We start from the raw sequence: 16,987 nt of genomic DNA, 5'->3' as shown, positions 1-16,987 counted from the left end.
GTTTGTTTTTTTTTCTTTTTTCTTCTTTTTTTTTCTTTTTTGCCTTAGCCTTTTTGATACTTTAGAACTAAGAATACCTGTTTGTCCTCTTGGCCAAACCAGGCAACTATGTGAATCTGAGTTTGAAAACAAACCAAAAAGATGTTTCAAATTCAACAGCTTCTTTTTTCGAGGATGCTGATTTTTGGGGGTTCCCCTCATATGTAGGACAACAGTTAGAGAGAAAACTAGACTGTCTTTGGCTTGAACAGGGATAACGCAAACACACAATCCTTTCCCCATGTAGTCCTTCCATGTTGAAAGTAAACTCAAAGATCTGACAGTGCTTGGTGGGTGACATGTTTCTGTTCTCCGCTGAAGAAAAGGGCCCGGCTGCCTATCTGCAGAAGGTGGTGCTGAGTCCAGAGAGGAAAGGTGTGGGGCTCCCTTTTGTGTTCTTTCCTCACCTCTTTCACAGTGGGTTCTCCCACCTCTATTTTCCACAAACAGGCACCTCAAAATACACTGTGTATAGAAACAAAAAGTTGTTTTCCTTTGCTATGGCACACATTCACAGGTTCCCTTCTTGTTTAAGAATAACAATTAAATCCTGCACACAGTTTTCATCAACCTTGTGTTGGAGGGAAGAAACTTAGCCTGTGTTGTAGAAACTAAAGAGACGCTGGGCCTGGCCGGGAAAAGTGGGTGAAAGGTCAGTCCCACACCCACAGCCTGGGCTGTACCGCCTGGAGGTGGAGTCAACGCAGGGAAGTTTAGTAGGTGAAGGATCACTGCTATGCCACTTTTCCTCACGTCACCTCTCAGACATCTAGTTTCTGTTCATGGAAACAAAGCTTACTAGGGGAAAGGTCACACAGACCAGAGGCGACACTATAATAATCCAGCTCTACAATAACTGAGGTTGTGTTTAAGACAAGAGGCCAAGCCTGAGGGCTTCTGGGCCTTTAGTAGTTCTGCTGCTCAAGTGGAAAAACAAGATATTATAAAGTACTTTAAAGATCATCCTGTACTGAATGTGGCAAAATGATAAACAAGCTATTTACTGGCAAATTTGTATGATATAAAACTTTACAAGGAGATTATTTTTTAAAGTATATTGCAATAAAGGAACTTGCCAGTTTTCTTATTGGTAGCTCTCATTCTGAAACATAGTGTCCTTTATGTAGATTGTGGGTCCTGGACAATTAGTTGGTCATGAAATCAGTTTAATAGGTCACAGACACCATTAAAGTGAAATAGAATAGGGGAAAAAAGCATGCTAGTGACGAGTGAGATTTTTTTGAATGGGTCAGACTTTTGCTTCAGGTCTATCTGAATTACGATATAAGAGGAGCACTATTCTAGATTCTAGGAATAAAAGTTTTGCTTTCCTGAACCCCCACAAAATTGTTCTAATTCAAAACAGTTGTTGGCATTGTAAGCAGTTTTGCCGATTCCACAGGATGTTGTTGTGGCTGTGAACTGGGAAGCCTGCCATATTATTTCAAAATAATATGCTGTGCACATTCCTCCCAGAATCAGTTCAGTAGGAGCATTTCCTCTTGAAACATCAGGGCTGTAAAGGGTGGTCACGACCAACAAACATCCCAAGGTGAATTAATGGTAAAATTCAGATGAGAAAGAAGTTGGATGTTACAAGCTTAGACAGAATCTTGCCCAGTGTGAGCTCCACTTGAAAACTGGATGAACTCATTTAGAGAATCCATACCCTATATCAATTTGAAAGGAAGTGGGAGGTCACTGAATTATTAGACATACAGAGGAGGGCAAAAGGAGTTTTACAGTTGTGAGTATGCAAAAACGCAGTTTATTTTTGTGTTATTATTTATTAATTAATTATTGTATTTATTATTATTAACTGACTTTTGCCCACCCCTGTGTATGAGTCTCAGAATGACTGGGGTTTTCTCGTTTTATCTTGACATCTTGACACAATATTTAAGGAAATTCTTATTTTTCTTCTGCCCCTACAATGAGGAAGAAAGATTAAGATAATATACTCTTTCCTTTAGAGAAAGACACTTAATGGTTTAATGTACTCATTTTAATATTTTGATTTATGAAAGAATTGCTTTCAGTGACTGCTAGTGTTTATCCTTATTTCTCAAGAAAGGAGGACTTGCTTTGTTTCGGCAACCACAGGAATAATTAAAGCTAATTTCTCTATGGACCTCAGAAAAAGTGGCAACAAATAATGAATTCGTCCTTCAAAAAATGTTTCAAGCAAAGATCTTATCAGTCATGTGTCAGCTACAAATCCATTGAAGGGAGTACCAGAACAGCCACAGGCAATTTTTCTCATTAAAGTAGTGTTTAAACTGTTGTTTCCAGATGACATAGGAGACATACCAAACAAACAACACCTGCAGAAAGAATTGGTGGAGTATTGATTTTTCATCAGTCAAAAAGTTTACTAAGCAGATGAAAAATAATTTGCCTTCCCAGTGACATTTTCCTAAGGTATTGAGTAGTCAAAGGCATTGTTTTTCCTTAAACACTCCAATTTTAATTACCAGAAAAGGTTAGCATCAAAACCAAGTTCAGGTTGGTAAATTAGACATCACATCAGAAAAATAAATTCATTTTGGTTTACATGGATTTTTCATCTTGTCTCTACCTCCCCCCTCAACTTCCTCCCCTCCTACACATGATCAAACTGTTCTGTGTTCACATTAATGTGATTTGGGGATCTCAGTAAATTTTATATTTCTACCACTAAGTGAGATTGCTTGGTTGAAAAAGGAACCCAGTATTTTGTAAGAGAAGGTTGGGTGGAAGGTATGGAGACCTTGGGTTGCTTCTTCTGATACTCACTCATTGACAGGTCCTGAAAAAAAAAAATCACTTGCTCTTTCTGGGTCCATTTCTATGTCAATACAGATTAATTGCTGTTGTAGATGACCTGAAAGGTTCATTCCACTTCTAACATCTCCTTGTTTGCCCATTATTGATTTTAAGGTTCTCACTGAATGAGTGTGAGTAATTATTGCCTTTCCCACATTGAGAAAGAATCTTTGGAAGAGTTCATTTAGTATAAGCTTCTCCAAGCAAGGACATCCTTATAACGTCTTGGACCAACAGTCATCTCATTGCTACTAGTTCTGATCTCTGGAAGAACTCAAAATAAATCCAGCCTAGGCTAGGCACAAGATTTTGGTCCAACTCATTGAATGTTCTCAAATGGGGTTTTGAATTTTGAGTAAGTACTTTAATAACGAGAACATAGGAGCAGGTGCTGGTCACTTATCATGACTGACAGTGGCAGATGTTTCCTGTGTGCGACCCCTGCTGGGCTTCTGGCTGTTCTGTCTCAGAGAGCTCCCTCCATCCTTTCTGAACCTTGATCCTCCCATGTCCTGTGGGTTTTTGTGATCAAATTTTTATTCAGATTAAGATTCTGCTTTAGCACCATCAGAGCTTTTTAAAACAGACCTAGAAGCTGGCAATCAAGGTGCGTGAATGACATACCATGAAATTTCCCCACATATTCGGAGACATATGCCATTATGCCTGTGTATGCTTTTCCCCAGATTTCCAATGTTCTTCCTTTGCCATTCCCAGACTTCTCACCATCTTGTAAATTTACAGTGGTACTTAAAGTTTCTCTTACTTCTCACTGTTCTTGACACCATTTTATTAATAGTGTAGACTAGAGTTGAATTGCCTTTTGATGCTGCAACCTTTTATCTTTGGTTGCATTTATTGTCAACTAAAACTCCTAATCCTGCTCTCCTCTGTCCCCCACAAAACATATACACTTACCTAATTGAATTTTCAAACAAAATGGGATCCTTTTTTTAAAGTATATTTTATTGGTTATGTTGTTACAGTTGTCCCCTTTTTTCCCCTTTGCTCCCCTCTGCCCAGTACACCACTTCCTTCCAGCAATCCCACCCCCCCTTAGTTCATGTCCATGGGTCATGCATATAAGTTCTTTGGCTTCACCCTTTCCTATACTATTCTTAACTTCCCCCTGTCTATTTTGTACCAACCAGTTATGCTCCTTAGTCCCTGCACCATTTCCCCATTTCTCCCCCTTCCCCCTCCCAGCTGATAACCCTCCAAATGATCCCCATACCTCTGATTCTGTTCCTATTCTGGTTTGCTTAGTTGGATTTTGTTTTTATTTTTTAGATTCAGTTGTTGATAGTTGTGAGTTTGTTGTCATTTTAGTGTTCATAGTTTTGATCTTCTTAAATAAGTCCCTTTAACATTTCATATAATAATGGCTTGGTGATAACAAACTCTTTTAGCTTTGCCTTGTCTGGGAAGCACTTCATTTGCCTTTCCATTCTAAATGGTAGTTTTGTTGGGTAGAGTAATCTTGGTTGTAAGTCCTTGCTTTTCATCACCTTGAATACTTCTTGCCAGTCCATTCTTGCCTGCAAAGTTTCTTTTGAGAAATCAGCTGACAATCTTATAGGCACCCCTTTGTAGGTAACTCTCTGCTTTTCTCTTGCTCTTTATCTTGAACCTTTGGTATTTTAATTATGATGTGTCTTCATGTGGTCCTCTTTGAGTCTAGCTTGTTTGGGACTCTCTGTGCTTCCTGAACTTGTATGTCTATTTTCTTCACCAAACTTGGGGTGTTTTCCTTCATTATTTTTTCACATAAGCTTTCAATTTCTTGCTCTTCCTCGTCTCCTTCTGGCACCCCTATGGTTTGGGTGTTGGCAGGCTTAAAGTTCCAGATGTTCCTAAGCCGCCTTGGTTTTCTTCAGTTCCCGTTTCCTCATTCTGTACTGGTTGACTGTTTTTTTCTTACTTATGTTCCAAATCATTGATTTGAACCCTGGTTTCCTTCCTTTCACCATTGGTTTTGTGTAGATTTTCCTTCATTGCACTTAGCATAACCTTCACTTTTTCCCTTATGCATTTGCCATACTTAAGCATATCTGTCAAGCCTGTGAGCATCTTTATGACCACTATTTGGAAATCTGCATCTGTTAGGTTGGCTGTCTCCTCGTCACTTAGTTCTTCCACTGGAACCTTGATCCATTCCCCCTTTTGGGCCATATTTCTCAGTCTCCTCATCTTGACAGGCTCCTGTGTTTGTTTCAAAATGGAATCCTTTCAATCTCATTAAACTTTTGTATCCAGATCTTTGTGAGTTCAAATTCAATAGCATTGTCTATCTATTTAAAAAAAAAAAAAAAAAACTGGTTTGTGTCATCTGAAAAATTGACAATCCTTTTTTTTTTTTTTTTTTTGCCACTTGGCCAAGTTGTTTGTTGGAATAGAATCAAGGACCCAGCTCTTTGGAAGAACCCTAAAAAACTATTTTGGGGAATGAAATATAATACCAATTTTGCAAGCAGTTGAAAAAAAATAGTACCAGGCTCTAAAACCTGTGGAAAATGCTACATACTAAATTATGCTTTTTGAGACTTAAAATAAATATCGATGATTAAAATCTCTAAGAAACCTCCCTTCATAGTGATATTGATAAACTAATTAAGCATTTCCCAAACTGTGTTCTGCTAGGTATTCCTTGATCAAATAACTTAAGAAAGGGTGGCATAAATAAATATTTAATTACCATAGGTCTATCAGGACCATATTTATGGTAATGTATAATGTCAATAGATAGACTATTCAGTCTTTCTACAATTTCCTGAACCACAGAGTTTCACAGAGCATCTTTCAAGACAGGTATAATAAATTTAGTAAAACCATGTCAGTGAATATTTTGGGACTATGGTTCTGATATTGGCTCCATGTCTGCCTAGCTTTCCAATCTCAAAATTTTTGAATTGATTTGATAAATGATAAACCTACACTAGTGCTCTTACCAAACATTAAGAGCACTATTTGAAAGAAGCCAGTTTTTAAAAATCAATGTTGAATTAAAATCAACTTTATTATTATTTGCATGCAACAAAATGCAATCCTTTTAAGTGTGCATATTTAGTTTTCACAAATGCATATATCTGTGCAATCACCACCACAGTTAAGTTATAGAACATTTCCATCACCCAAAACTGTCCTCATGCCCTTTTGCAGTCAATCACTGATCTGCTTTTTATCTCTATATATTAGATTTCCTATTTTCCCCCCTAAAACCTCATATAGAGGTTATCACACAGCATATATTTTTGTGCCTGGCTTAGATCACTCGGCATGTTTTTGAGATTCATCTACATGTTGTTTTACGTAGTAGTACATTTATTTTATTGATTAGTAGTATTCCACTTTATGGATACAACACAACTTGTTTACTCATTTGTGATGGGCTGTAGGACTCTTTCTAAGTTTTCAGCTATTATAAATAAAACCTTTATGAACATTACATACAACTTTGTGTGCACACTAGCAGTGTATGAGAGTTCCAGTTTTTCTACATTCTCACCAACACTTAGTATGGTTACTCGTTTTCATCTTAGCGATTTTAGTGCATATGAAGGGCTCTCTCACTGTGGTTTTAATTTGTACTTCTCTGATGACTAATGGTATTGAACATGGTTTCATTTTCTATTGGCCATTTTAGTTATCATTTTTTATAACATTCTTATTCAAATCTTTGTCTATTTTAAAATTGGCTTGTTTGTCTTATTATTGATATCTATGAGTTCTATGTTCTATTTGAGTCTTTTTCAGATATATATGACACAATAAACACATATATTCTATATATTATATGTGTGCCTACATATACACATCTTTGGATATGCACACATAATATTTTAGATATATATATAATTTCTGATGAAATTATAGTTTTCAATTTTTTTCTTTAATATTCCTGCTTTTCTAGCCTAAGGAATTTTTGCCACCCCATAGTCATAAAGGAAGCCGTGAGCTTTCTTTTTGTATTCTTGTGTTGGCTCATCCCCTTCCTTTCCACAGACTCGTCATGAGTTGGCTGGAAAAGAGTAAGCTTCCAATTGTTGGGAGTCTACATCAGCTGATGTGACAGGAGCATGGTTAGGCCGGATTTAAAAAGAACACAGAGAACATTTGTAACATGTAAAACCTATGCCAGAAAAATACTCTGAAAGGCCTTTCTTAACCCCCTTATTAAATAAGGCTTCTCAAGTTACTCTCTACCACCATGTTTGACATGTTCTTCAAAGCACAATTATCTTTGATGATCTTGCTTACTTGTGTACCTGTTTCTCCTAGGACCCACATTAGACTAAGCTTTTCTGTCTTGTTTACTTATGATGGATGCATGGATGAGCCCGTTGGAGGTGAGGCTGCAATGCGGCTGACAGGTAATAACATCAATTTGGGGTTTGAGGCTCCCACAACTTCTTCAGCACCTTCCCTCTCTGTCATGTTCACCCTTTGCATTTGTAAATTACTATATGGGGCAGGGGTGGGAGGTAAGTCATTTGCATAACATCCCTAAGATCTGTGCTTTAGGGAGGCAATCTTTCTTTCCCCACTTTAATGAGAAGTGAGATTCTCTGAAACGTCTGTCTGTTTACCGTTTCATAGGTAAAAGATAATTCAGGGTGGGGAAATAGGGGGAGTTATTAAAAAGATTGAATCTTTCTGTAATTTCCTCTCTAGCCTTTTAGATAGGCAATTAGCAGCAGAATATTGGTTTCGTTAGATTGTTGCCTAGTAGTGCTGGGATTCTAGGAAAGAGTTTCTTCTCCTGGTGTTTATCATTCAGCTGCTGAAATTCACACTGGGTGAAACTTGGCATGACAGCTCTCAGCTCAGTTGCAACTTAGAAGAAAACAGATTTTGCTTTACTTGAATTGTTTTCGATTGACTGGGTAAGAATAAATTAAAGGTTCTCATAGGTAATGGCTTCTGAATTCAATTAAAATTATCATCAGGCAGTTGCTTTCTTTTTTTTCTCAAAGTACAGAAATGATTTTAGCTACTTAATTGATTTTCTTATGAAGTTTTTTGACTGACAGATTTAGCTTATTTCTTCCTGAGCATTTTTCACTCACAGCAAGATAGTAGTAGAAAATGGGAATTAGAAAAAAATTTTAATTATCCTGCTATGGTAAGAATTTCAGAGTTATAAAATTGTGAAGGTCAGTCAATCCATCTCTTCATTTGTTTATTCGTTCAAACATTGATTTATTGATCAAACATTTACATCTTAATTTCAGTCAGGTTCACTGCATAAGAGTTTAATGTTTATTATTCTTGGGATTTTTTGTTGATAAATGACCATAGTTTGCTAGTACGTAAGTTTCAAGTAGACTGGGACCATGTCTGTTTTATTTACTGCGGTAGAGTAAGTACCAGAATAGTGGATGGTGCATGGTACACTTTGAATAAGCATTTGGTGGAAGGAAGGAAGGAAGGAAAGAAAGAAGGAAGGAAGAAAAAGAGGGAAGATAAGGGCAGAGATTTTGATATGTTTTGTGCTCTGTACTCCCTGGGCAAGAACAGGCCAGGAACACACATACCCAGAAGCTAAGTTTAGCCAAACTTTTCTTTTCTTTGTTCAATACAGGTCAAGAGAAATTCCACAAGTTGTTCTCCCCCTTAGCAATATAGGCAGATTGGGATTTTTAAATCAAAAGGGGAATTTTTAGTGTACTACACTATGCCATAGTGGGTCAGGCTGTATTCTTATATGTGAGAGGACAGGAGCTGTGCATGGTGGTAAAAGATCTAAACTCAGAGGTGGGAGCCTAGAACCCTATTCTGCCTCCACCCACAATTAATTGAAAGACTATGGGCAACTTGCCTAATCTCCCTGTACCTCTGTTTTCTCACCTCAAAGACTGAGGGTAACGATGACACAGGAATACTTACTTCACTGAGTTTTGTGAGACTAAAATGTGCATCTGTGTAAATGCATGTGGCAAAAAATAATGTTATATGAAAGTAATTTGTGCTTATAGTATAGATAAAAACTGGGACAATTCTGCTTCTTCAATCTCCCCCTCGTCGTCGGCAGCCGTCCGTCTCGAGAGACGATGGTGTAGCTTCTTAAGAGTCTATCTGCACCGCCGAGAATGGTTGTGCAGTCCGACTCGGGAGCGACACGGTATCTGTCTCCTCCCGTGTTGAATCGACATCTTGCGATGACGCTGGAGTGTCCTCTCCAGAGAAGCTGAAGCTACAGAGCCTGGGCAGGGTGATATGGAGGGCCCGCTGTTGCCCATGCAGCAGACCCCCCCTCTCTTCGCAGCTGAAGGGTCCAAGGGAAAGACGGAGTCAATACAGCTTGGCTTCAGGTGCACCGCAGGAGTTGCCGGTGATGACTACAACGTCAAACCGCCTTAGGGACTCCGGCTCCGGATTTTCTGTCGGGGTTTACTCCCTTAGCCTTTCCCCTGAAGAGGTATGCCGCAAGGCAGCGGAGGATTTTTGGAGTCAGAGTTTTCCTTCTCTGATGTGCCCTGACTGGAAGATCGAACCAGCGACACTTAGCTCGCAGGCCGACGCTCAATCCACTGAGCCAAACCAGCCAGGAATCTCCCCCTAAACTATATCTAATTGACAAAAAGAGGCATTTTGAAAAAACGTTAAGCCCCCAGGTGTACGTATTCTATGATTCCATTTATGTCAATATCAAAATTAATCAATGTTCCTAGAAAATCTTAAGAAATCTGCTAAAAAACTGTTAGAATTAATAAGTTCAACAAGATTGCAGGATACAAAATCAATACACAAGAAGCACTTGTATTTCTGTACACTAGCAATGAATCATCTTAAAATTACTTTGCCTCCTCCCTGCATTCTCCAGGTCTTACACTTCACTCTTCTCATCCCCATTCCCTGTTCTCTATTTCTAGATTAGTAGAACCTGACTGAAGAGCAAAAAAGCCATTAGATATATTAATGTTGTGGAACCTGTGGCAGTTGGTTACATCTAATCTAGAGTCACTGACAACTATTAAACATGGATTTTTGCCTTAAAAAATCATATATGTTCAATTTATAGCTTGAATATTAGATAGAATGGCCAATTGTTGACCAGACTTTGGAGGAACAGGTCTCTTATAAACTACACAATGTACCTCCCTCAAAAGGTCAGAGAATACATGGGTCATTGCTCTTCTTATAGGAATATGAGACTACTTAGTGCCTTTTCACTTCGACCACCAAGTTTCCATGCAATTTCATTTCATGAAAACTTACTTCACAGGCGTCCAAGGAAAGCCTTTCTGGAGGGTGATTGTTGATATAGTTAAGTGTTATTTCTGCCTCAATGGCCTGACTCATTGCCTCAATCAAGCCTAATTCTCTTCCTGGGGTCACACTGTTTACTTTTTCCTTCTATCTTGCGGGGGACGACTGCTTCCATGGCATACCCTATTCTGAGCATTGACGTCAGTGATTTGATGGCTTCCGTGTAGTTGGCGGAGATCAGAGGAGAGTTTTATCATTCATCCGCTTGAACAGTCACAAACAGAAAGACAAGCAGACTCCTTTCTACTTCTGTGCTATATTTACCCTTAGCCCTCTACTGTGACTTAGCAACAGCCTGTGGAACCAGAAGATATTTTGTTTGGATTAGGTCGACAGTCATCCTCTGATATTTTCATCTTTTTTGTTACGGTACAGTGGTCTCTGTTCCAACATTCCATCTGAATCATAAATGTCTTGGAACAGTCCATCTTGATAAATGACGTGGAAAGCTGAATCACTGGTATTTATTTGCTTTGAAATTCACACTTAAGTCAATCATTATTAATAAAATGGCATTGACATAATGCCTACCAACATTATTTTCTTAGTTAAGAAAATATGGATGCAATATATAAATGTTGAATAACTATGTTGTATACCTGAAACTCATAAAATGTTGTATATCAATTATAATTTTTTTAAAAAAGAAAATATGGATGCAAACTCTTAAAGAATTTCAGTTTTCCTAAATAATCCAGAGATGTGGTTGCTTAGAAAGACCATTCTCACTGTTCTTAGAGTTTCTAAAAAAGGTATTATTGTTTCATTTTTGATATATTATTTAGTAACTTTTTAATTTTAATTTTAATTTTGTGTCTGTGTTTTAAAAAAATATATGTTTTTTTACTCCCAGCAGGAGGGGCCTGCATGGGGTGGTAGGTAGCTCAGCTCAGGGTGTGTGTGGTCTGTGAGGAGACGATGAAGACAGGGAAGCTGGCAGGAAAGGGGTGGGTCCAGATATACTTTGGGAAACTGCTAAAGGGTTCGTGGCAAGTGAATGCCATGCTGCCAAAAAATTAAGAAATTCTTGGAAATCTAGCTGCCCATCACAGTTGATGTCCAATTTGTTCATCATGTGGTCAAGGAGACTGGGTTCCTTCTGGTTCTTTGAGAAGGCAGCCAGTTTTGTATTCACGAGTGTCAGAAACTTAGTTTTGAAGAGTGTATAGCTGTCACTGTCCCTTCCAGCATACCTCTGGAAAGCAGCATTCAGAGACTCACCGCACTGCTCAGTCTCTGTAGAGCTGGACGTGTTTGCCATGTAGGAGTGGAGTGACGCATGGTGACCTCTAGGCATTGGTGGGAGATAGGCAGTCTGGGGCCTAAGTTTAGTAACTTTTTTTCTAAAAGAAAGAGAATAGGTCCTGGCCAAGACTAGCTCTGTTGGCTAGAGCATCATCCTGATGCTCCAAGGTTGCAGCTTCGTCCTGGTCAAGGCACAAACAAGAAGCAACTAATGAATGCATCAATAAGTGGAAAAACAAATCAATGTTTCTCTTTCCCTTCCTTTCACTTTCTCTCTCTGTCTCTAAAATCTATCAATACATGGAAAAGAAAAGAATAGTTAGGGAAATTATGTCTACTCTGTATAATGAGGCTAAACTCCACTTATTTAAGTTCCTGTGTGGATCTCTAACCATGCTTTGTATTTAGACTTTAAATATACAGGCTTCCTATATCAGATATTGAGACTTTTTCATGAGTCGGAGAGCCTTTGCTATCTACTTCTCATTTTGTCACCCCAGAATCCCCCTCACCTTACTGCATAGCACTCCACAATTTTCAACTTCTGGTATCTGGTCTCCACAGCAGTCTGGTGAGATAGAGCAGTCAGATATTGTGTGCCTTTCCATTTTACCTCTGATGTGAAACCTTCTCCTTCTTATAATTACTGTAATTAGAATAAAATTAATTATGCTTCAAGAATTTTACAACACCCAGTGCAATAGCAGAAAAAATGGTAAGGTGTTGTAAAAACAAATTGAGGCATTTCTGACTTAAGAGGCAGAGCCATCCCGTGAGTACAATGAAATAAGACCCAAACCAGGCTAATGGGAAAGAGAGTGGCATCTAGTAAATGCCACTCCCACCCCCCCAAAAAATGCCTGGGGTCATGCAGAAAACAATGCCATATGTGGCTTCTTGACTTCTTCCATGTTTTCATGCATGCCTCTTGGGCCACATGTTGATCTTTAATTACATCTCTTTCCCCCCTTCCACCTCCCACCCCAACAAACAGTGTGCTTTATTTTCAAGAAATTTACCTACATAAAAATTGTGAGATATAGGATGTGGAAAAGTTTGCGTATTACTTATATGTCAGGGTAACTTCTAGCTGCTTTACCAGCCAAACTTCAAAATATTGTTCGCTTAATACAACAAATAATTATTTCTTACTCTTGTTACAGTTAAATGCAGGACAGGCAGATTTTCTCCAATGCTACGGCAGAGATACAGGCAGCTTCCATATTGCAACAGTGCTTTGAATTTTTGGTTTCTAGTTCCACAGGAGAGTGACAGAGAGAGACAGAGAGAGGAGAATGTGGAGAATTCATAGTGGCTCATAACTAACTGCCTGAAACCCCGGAGAAGCTCATCATTTACGTCACATTTCCTTTGGCCAGCACTAGTTGTGATGTCTCCACTTAACTAAAATCCTTAGAAATGTACAAGAGCATGTAGAGTATTTGGTGAGTACTAACTACCTCTGCCTTAAACATAAAGAATAATTTTGATTCATAGAGAATTAGAACTGACACAAGATTTTGGAGAACATCTAGTCTAGTCTATTTCCTTATAGACACAGAGTTAGAGAGGCTAAATGACTTGGCCAAAGTTACACATCCAAGAAGTGGCAGAAGGAGGCATTTCTATCTTAATAACCAGTATTTATCATGCTCCTATTACATGCCAGGCACTATGCTAACACACCCATGTGCTTTATCTCCCCAAACCGTAACACTAACCCTATGAGATAGACACTGTTCTTATCTTCATTTTAAAGATGAGAAAATTAAAGGTTAGAGAAGACAGGTAAAACATTTAAGGTCACACAGTTAATAAATGTGAGAAGGGAGATTCAAACCCAGGCTGCCTATTGTTAAAATGCCAACATGCAATCTATCATTTGATGGCCACTTTTTTTGCTCTGTGCCTCAAAGCCCCCTTTTGATCATACCAATTGACTAAATAGGATTGAATATAAAAGTCCTCATCAAAGAATAATGCTATGTTAAGACCCAAACCTCTCCAATATTCTTACTTATCTAGAAGACAGATTAAAGTTACTCGGGAGGACAGAGAAAGCAATGTACAGATAGGCAAATCACACTGGATTATCATAGTGAAACTTGCTCTAGCTATGAACGGGTGCTTCCTGTAAGGCATGGAAGTAACAAGTAACAAACGGACTAGCAATTTTCTACCTTTATCATCTTATGGCACATAAGCTGCTAGAATTCTGTGGCATACCAAAAAACACATTATATTTTTTGCCAATCTGATTTAAAAATAGTAATGGAAATTACCTATTCTTTTTGCTCCAAACTGACTTTTTTAAAAAGCTTACTGAATTTGGAGAGACAGTGAGAAATATCGATTTGTTATTCCACTTATTTATTCATTCATTGGTTGATTCCTGTATGTGTCTGACCTGGGATCAAATTCACAACCTTGGTGCATTGGGACAATGCTGTAACCAACAGAGCTACCTAGCCAGGGACACTCCAAGTGATTTAAAAATAAAAAGTCAGGTGCCACCCTGACCAGTGGCTCAGTTGGTTGGAGTGCTGTTCAGCACACCAGCAGGTTGAAGTTTCAATCTCTGTCCACGCACATACCTAAGGTTGTAGGTTCGATCCCTGGTCCAAGTGTGCACTGGAGGCAACCAGTTGATGTCTCTTTCCACTTCCCTCACCCCCTTCCTCTCTCTCAATAAAAACATTTTCTCAGGTGATAATTTTTTTTAAAAATCGGGAGTCTATACTTTCATATAAGGATTTCTGGTACCAATAATTAACCAATCAGACACAAGCATATTATGCAATGTGACCAATAAGATGCAACTCTATCATATGTCCTATATATTTATGGTTCAAGACAGGACATTCACACTGGCTGGTTACTGTGTTGGCTGTCATCATTTTTTTATTTGACAATCTAAGGGAAAAGAGGTCCGTGCCCCTGGCTAAATAGTCAGGTATTGAATGTTTTAAAAATTCTTGTAGCACACTGGTTGAAAATCACTGGGGTAGACAGATGGAGAAAACAAATGTTGTAATGTTTGTTTAAGAAGCTAATAATAAATCAAATATCACAATCATTTCTGTGGTTCTTGTTTTCTACCTGACAGTAATACAAAGTTTTAGTCATAATGGTTCATATGTACTCATTATAACAGGTAGTAAGCCTCAAAGCCTAGAGTTTTTTTAAGTTAGCTATTTTATCATCAATGCAAAATTATTCATTTATAGTGAAAAAGACAAAAATAAATTCATAAAACTTTTTCTAATTGAGATTAAATTATACAATATGTTTATCCCCATACCTGGAACACAGTAAGCACTCAATAAATGGAAGCCCTGCTACTGTTATTACTATTATTACATATCTTAGCCAATAAATTCCTACAGAACCATTTTTTATCCACTTTCAATGTTAATGTCATTGCAAATTCTATATATTTAACTGAAATGACTGCTTGCTTGAATTTACCAAACTGCCAAGTTTTCTTTAGACCCAGTTTGCAGTTGGAGGCCACCAATAGGAAGGCGTAGGCCCACATAGTTTCTGAAACATGTGAACACAAGCCAGGTGAAATGAGATAATTAACAGAGTGTCAGTCCAAGTAAGTGTTTTGGAGGAAAAACAAGTTTCTTTTATCTAGTCTTGATGATGTATCCTGGGGAAGGAAGCACGCTGTCCAGGAAAAATCAGTATAGTTGCCATCAGAAGAACTGGTAGGAGTTCCAACTCTCGTTAATAATTTGTTAAGTCCCTTACTTTCTCCAGAAGTGTCTGTGTTTCTTTTTCACTGGTAAATGGGGTGGTTATTTTGAGAGTCCCAACAGATGATGTATTAAAGGATGTTAAAACTAATTCCGTATTCATATAAACCCCCACCATAAGGTACGTAAGGCCTGAAAATTTAGTTGTGTAAACTATAGAGTCATTTTATTGAATGATTAATGAAATGCTGCTCTGCTGTGGATCAGTGGGTTGAGCGTAGTCCTGCAAACTGAAAGGTCACTGGTTCAATTCCCAGTCAGGTCACATGCCTGCGTTGTAGGCCAGGTCCCCTGTTGAGGACATGTGAGAGTCAATGGCACATCTATGTTTCTTTCTCTTCCTCTCTTTCTTCCTCCTTTCCCCTCTCTCTAAAAATAAATAAACAAAATCTCTTTTATTAAATGAAATGCAGGAAGTTCCAGGGTCTGAGTTTGCCATTCATATCTGCCCAGGACCTACTGAACTTTGAAATATTGAAATTTCCAAGTTAATTGTCCCTTTTAGGCCAGAAGAACATCCAGGACTCAGGGGTCCTTTTTTCTCTCTCTTCTCTCCCCAAATGGTTTGAGATTGTCTGCTATTTCCTTATTCACCTTTTATCCAACTAAGCTCTACTTCTTCTGATTGAGAAGGGTCTTGTCAGAGGATGGAAGCCATTTCCAACCATGTTATTTATATTAAAATTCACCTTAGAGGGAGATTTTCACTGTATTCCTTTAGAGAGGATAAGTTACTCATGGTTAATGTATAATGGAATAGAAACAAGTTCATTGGGAAAGCATTGTGTTTACTTGTGGAAATATCTCATACACTTCAATCCATGCTATATATGAACTGAGAGGAAGAATTGGCATTGCTGCTGAGGGCATGGTGTGGTTCAAGAAGGAACGTGGGCAAAGAAAACCTCAAGAGGAGAAAGAAAGGAAAGAGTAGGAGGGAAGGGACTTAGGGAACCGGCAGAGTGCTGTGCTTCGGACTCTTGAGGATCCCTGGACCTTCAGTGTATGTATAAAATCCCAATATATACTTGAAGTCATTGGAATTCTTTCCTTCACTGGCCAGACAGGAAGGGGCAATATTTTAATATTAAGACTTGTAACTGGAGTGTTATAGATATTAGTTTTACACTGATATTAAATTTCACATTTACATGACAATTTTACATGTAATTTTACATCCTATACAATTACATTTTACAGGAGGGCAAGTTACATTGTCCTCATCACAATTAGCTACTGAGGTTGTATCATAATTATTTACCTTTGATTCTCTAACTCCCATTTATAGGGACTCCCAGAAACTAGGCAGCAAGCAGAGAACAAACCAAGTCTTACTGTTCTGAGGCATCTCAGATCTTTCTTTTTGATTTAAAGCATAACAAGAACCAGACATGGATTAACAGCCAGAATGTCTAAGAGGGTGGGAGCAATGCCAGAAAACTAAACATCAGTTTCTATTGAAACCGTCTCAGATAACCCGTAAAAACCAGTGTCAAGTGTAAAAATGAGTGAACATACTAAATAAAAATAAATGTAAAGCCAGATCTAAAGTAAAATTAAAAGATAAGTGGAAAGTTCTATTTACTTTAAATTGTCAGCAACAAAACCAAGTGCAAATATTGCACTTATTTTTGAAAATGCAAACATGAATCAAATTAATTAGAGATTAAATTAATCTACATGATAGTGTTATATGTTAGGCAATGAAGAGGTGTAAAGGACAATTTGTCATACCATATGTTTAAATCCTTTCTGGATTTCTCAAGGGAAATACTCTAAAAGCAGCTTAACAAAATAAAAATCAAATTATTTTATTTATAAAGCTGACTGTTGTTTCACTAGGTAAAGTATAGTTTGCTTAGCCTGAT

The 16,987-nt window shown here is 38.0% G+C and overlaps 1 long non-coding RNA gene and 1 pseudogene across 3 annotated transcripts in view; one reads left to right on the top strand and one right to left on the bottom strand.

Annotated features, from left to right (window-relative positions):
• The window catches only part of LOC150001504 (uncharacterized), a 54,960-nt gene that overhangs the window by 11,148 nt on the left and 26,825 nt on the right, over window positions 1-16,987 (top strand). For 2 of the 3 annotated variants that reach the window (XR_016513047.1, XR_016513046.1), the window contains exon 1: window positions 7,072-7,214. The exons of the other annotated variant lie outside the window; for it this stretch is intronic. This is a non-coding gene — a long non-coding RNA (uncharacterized LOC150001504). Of the gene's footprint in view, window positions 1-7,071; window positions 7,215-16,987 lie in introns of those variants that run through there. 3 annotated transcript variants of the gene reach the window in all.
• Window positions 10,998-11,374, bottom strand: LOC150001505 (protein S100-A11 pseudogene; annotated as a pseudogene).

Source organism: Furipterus horrens, unplaced genomic scaffold (assembly GCF_987537825.1).
Source record: "Furipterus horrens unplaced genomic scaffold, mFurHor1.1.pri manual_scaffold_9, whole genome shotgun sequence".
NCBI classification, from domain to species: domain Eukaryota; kingdom Metazoa; phylum Chordata; class Mammalia; order Chiroptera; family Furipteridae; genus Furipterus; species Furipterus horrens.
Note: the sequence above shows the minus strand (reverse complement) of the source record. Positions and strands in the feature narration are given on the sequence as shown.